Genomic DNA, 4,943 nt, shown 5'->3' with positions numbered 1-4,943 from the left:
CTTCTTAATCCAGTCATCTGTTGAAGGGCATCTCGGCTCCTTCCACAATTTAGCTATTGTGGACAATGCTGCTATGAACATTGGGGTGCATATGGCCCTTCTCTTCACTATGTCTGTATCTTTGGGGTAAATACCCAGTAGTGCAATTGCTGGATCATAGGGTAGCTCAATTTTTAACTTTTTAAGGAAACTCCACACTGTTTTTATAAAGTTCAGCCTTTGGTTTTGAGAGAATTTTAGGAAATGCTGTCAGAGGTTTTTAAAGAGAGAAAATCAAGTCAAAATAGAAAAGTCTTCTCTATAGATGATCAAAAGGAACCCTTGGGTTATGGGCCAGACCTTCTGCCTACAAATTGATCCAGATTCCTTATTTCTCACTCACCAGTTCCAATGTTATGATTTACCAACAAGCACACAATATAGATAAGGAGGGTCAATTCTTAACTCATGAAATCTTTCTACACTATAAATTGATTGAGGTGTCCCCCAACCATCCCCAGGCTTCAAACCCCTTAATGGTTCCCCACTGCCCTTTCTTCTCAATCCTTCCTTCCTTCATAGTCTGACCTGTGCTGATTCCTCCAGCCTCATCCCCTGTCCAGTTCCTGCCCCAGCTGCAAGATTCGACACTCACCCAGTTCCCTTGTCTCTAGTGTCCTCTTGGCCCCTTCACTTAGCTAACCCTCACTTCTCTTTCAGTTCCCACCTCAGAAGATGGTTCCCCAGGAATCCTCCGCTGACCCTTATGCTGCCCTTCCTATGTGCTCTCCTGGCACGAGGCTTCTATGTGTGACACTGATCCTAATGTATCCAAATTCCAGGTCAGCTGACTGTCTCCTCCATCAGACTGTGAGTTAGGTGCTCAATAAATAGTTGTTGAACAAATGACCACACTGAGAAGAGAAACCTGAAAGAGGCCATAATCCAGAATTCCTATATAGTGGATATTGAGAAACATACTCTGTAGCAAAGCAACCTTTATAATCCTGGCTCAGGTAAAGATATACAGGATATTTCCTTCCTTGTGGAAGGCGAGCAACATGGATAGTATGGAGGGGAAACCAACTGTGGTAAGACTTTGACCCCACATCATTCATAGCAGGTATGAGTGACACAGGGTGAGAAAGAATTATTTGCCTTTGAGGATACTTGTTTAAATGTCAGGCAACCAACTACCCGTGTCCTGTTAGATTAGTCCTACTTTTTTAAAGGCATCATGCTTAGACCCTATAATCCAGGTAGGATGTCCTAAGTCAGAGGTTCTGACTTTGGGGGACAGAAGCAGACATAATGAAGACACCTGGGGACATTTTCAAACTTCAGATCCTCTCTCCCTGGAGATTCTTGTCCACTAACCCTGTACTTCCCATGACTGCTGCAAACCACCTCAACTGATAAGAAATTGTCGTCAAGTTCATAGAGACGGGATTCTAAAAGCCTCCTTCACAGGAAGGCAACACAGTTGAGTGGTTAGGAGTAAGGCTCTGCAGGTAGACTGTTCAGGTTCAAATCGCACCTCAACCTCACACCCGATGACTCTGGACAAATTAGTTTACCTGTCAGGGCTTTAGTTGCCACAACAGTCAAATGAGAGTAAAAGTAAATACCTCACAGGTTAGTAGTGAGGAGTAAGTGAAATGATGCCAGTAGGGTACATGGTTCAGTGTCCAGCAAACAACACGAACTTAATATGATCTACCTAGTATCTAATATTGAAATCTGGTCCATAGTAACCAAACACTGACAATCAATCTGTCTTTATAAATGTCCAGGCTCTAAATTATCCACTAGAACTTAAGCTTGTTAGCCAGCCTTCATGAGACAGTGAAAACAGTTTTATTCCATATGATTCACCTTGAAATGCTAAGGACTCTAATTAGACACCCTCATCCGAGCTGGTGCTAACACATGGGGGGAGTCCTAGGCTCACAGTGTTAGACCAGGCGTCAAGTAATGCAAGGCTCAATACAATAATAATAAAATAATAGTAATAATAACAATAATAATAATAACAATAAAAAATAATAATATTTATGTCTACAGATGCCTCATCTGGAATAGGCAGCGTTGGGTACTATGTGAATAAGAAAAATGATCGTTATTATGTCAGAAATCCTGGATGTGAGGCCAGGCCCTTCCTTGTGACTACATGAATTTGGGTAATTTGCTTAATCTCTCTAAGCCTCAGTCTCCTCACCCACTAGGAACCTTACTTGACCTCCCTCACTGGATCAACATGAAAATTCCATAAGAAGATACAAACTATCACACACTGCTAGTGGCAGTGTCACTGGGGCACCACCTGAAGCACATTTTAGTAGAATTCAGAATGCTCACACAATCGGGCACTGTAGCTGTTGAATGGGTGAATGTGTCTAAATACACACATGGAGCATGATGTGGAAGAGTATTTTTTAAATACACCAAAACAAGTGCTTCCAGTGAGGAGAGGAAATGCAAATAGAGATAAGGAAGAAAGGGGAAAATAAAACTCATTGAAAGGGGGCCTGAAAGGAAGCAATGGTGCAAACACGCCATGACTGAGGGAGGGACTGACTCCACTCTGTGCACTGCAGGGTCAACACAGGAATTGGAGGAGATAATGTTGTGAGAGCACCTGGTACAGAGCCTGATAGATGGCAGGCATTCAGTAGACTTAAATTGAAGGGGAACCATAATCCTGTAATTATCAGGGCATGGAGAATACAAAGAAGAAATACCTGCTAGAAAGAGAGTTCAGAGCAAGGGAAGATGGGGAAACCCCAATATTAGTTCCCTCTGACCCCATTTCCCTTTTCCCAATTTCTCTTTCTCCATCAGCTCCTTCAATTGTCATTGGAGGTTCCTATAGTTGACACTAAGGATGCCTGTACCATGTTCCTTTCTCTAGGGAACTGTCCCCAGCCATCTCCATCCCAACAAAGATGCAACAGTGGTTCCTCACATTCCTTGAATCACAGACCCCTCTGAGGTTGGTTACCTCAAAAAAAAAAAAATGCCACACACTCATCTGATGTCCATCCATGGACCCTGAGAAGGAATCCCAGAGGAGGACCATCTGAATGGCAGGGTCAGAGAGGGGTAATGCTTGATAATTTCTGTTTCCCTCAACTGGGTTGGGCAGGATGGTCCTTGTGCTCTTCCCACTTACACTGAAATTGAGGGTAAGTGGGCCTACAGACAAAGTATGAAAATACCAGAGAAGCAACCCAAAGAACAAAACATCCAGGTACTCAATAATTGTATTTTATGACTCCAACAAAAGCAGGCAGAACAAACAAATGAAAAACAAACATACATTAAGAGAAAGCACACCCATCTTCTCAAGGGAATCTTGAAAGAGCCAAATACAAATCCAGCTTGTAACAACAAAGAGAAACATCACACCATGTGCAGAAATGCACTCTCTGTGCAATAACTTTGGTTATTCCTACGGTTTCAATTCTGTCAGAGCCCTGCCCTAATTCTCCCCCTACCCTCAGATACATCACCTTCTTCCTAACTCAGCTCCTCACATCCTGACTTACCCTTCCTGAGATGAGCCTTTGGCCTGGGTAAGTTACCTGTCCTGCCAGGGATGCCCTCCTCACTCCTTTCTGTCCATCTTGACCCTGTAGCCTCTCTCAACCCTATTCTACAACCTTTCCCCCCCCTGCCTCCAGGAAGCCTTTCTTAAGCCATCCTGACTGATCCCTTTGTCCTCCCTTCCGCCCCTTCCCACCAGTACTTACACCCCGTCATGACTGTCAGCTGAAACTAATTTTCCCTATCTGCCAGCTGGTGTCCCAAGTGTGTTCCTTAAATTGCTTTACAGTCCAAAACCTTCTGGAGGGCTGGGCCAGGATCTATAAACCTCTTCATTCTGGATTCCACACTCCCATGTCTAGCCCTCACTACACAGGACAAGGATAGGCTCATAATTGTAGCAAGCAAGCAAAAGAGGCAGTTAGGACAAAGAAAATGAATGTTTAGATGTATTGATTATGATATCTTGAGATACCTAGAAAAAGATTTGTTTTGTTTTGTTTTGTTTTGATTTTTGGAAAGAAAGAAAAGGCCAAGCAGAGCTGTAAGCAGATGAGAACATGCACCATCTTCTATTTCAAGAGCGTCCTGAGCATTTCCTAATGAGGGTCCTGGATCTGTGAATCTCAATTTAATCAGGAGAGTCTCTCCCAAAAGAGGTGTTTCTCAGGGGATATGCTTAAAGAAATGCAGACAGGGGCCTGGGAACATGAAGCCAGCTTGTATGAATTCCATAATGCCCTGTCTTCCCCTTCCTTCCCTCTTCCTCCCTGCGTTTCTGTCAGTCTCTGAGCTCCTTCCAAACTGCAAAACTAAAGTTCCATCTTACATTGCCGGTGAGAACTCCTATTAAGTCCAACAAACGACTCCCTAAATTGCAGGCTGTCTTACTTTCCCAGCCAGGCCCACCCATTCTCCTTAGTCTTAGAGGTCATTGTGTTCCCTCTGCTGACTCTAAAAAGGGTACTACCCTCACTCTGTGCCTCTCCTTTTCAAAAAATTTTCAAGGCAATAACTTCCACTGGTTTCCATGGTAGGAAGTTCATCCTCCTGCCAATCTGGAAATTGGCTTTATGTCTCCTCCTGAATAGCTTCAAAGATAGTGTGGATACCATTTGCTTTGCTACAAGTTTGATAAAGACTTGAGAAGAAGGCTAATGAGGATGTTAGATCATTGTTTTCAGCTTCTCACACTTTCAGAGAAATGGACTTTAAATGCAACATCTCCAGAGATTATATTAATCCTCCTTATCCAAGCAAAGCTCCTTCTTAGTCCCAAAGCATATAAACTCTCTCTTCCTCCTTAAAATTACAAGACATTGAAGCTCCAGAGCCAATCAAACCTGTGGCTCCAGAGAAATCAAATACAAAGTATTGTGGATAGCTGGACTTCCCCAGAGTTTCTGAAGCCCTAACTC

Source organism: Ursus maritimus, unplaced genomic scaffold, assembly GCF_017311325.1.
Source record: "Ursus maritimus isolate PB19 unplaced genomic scaffold, ASM1731132v1 scaffold_325, whole genome shotgun sequence".
NCBI lineage: Eukaryota > Metazoa > Chordata > Mammalia > Carnivora > Ursidae > Ursus > Ursus maritimus.
The sequence above is the reverse complement of the archived record's forward strand: the minus strand, read 5'-3'. Positions refer to the sequence as shown.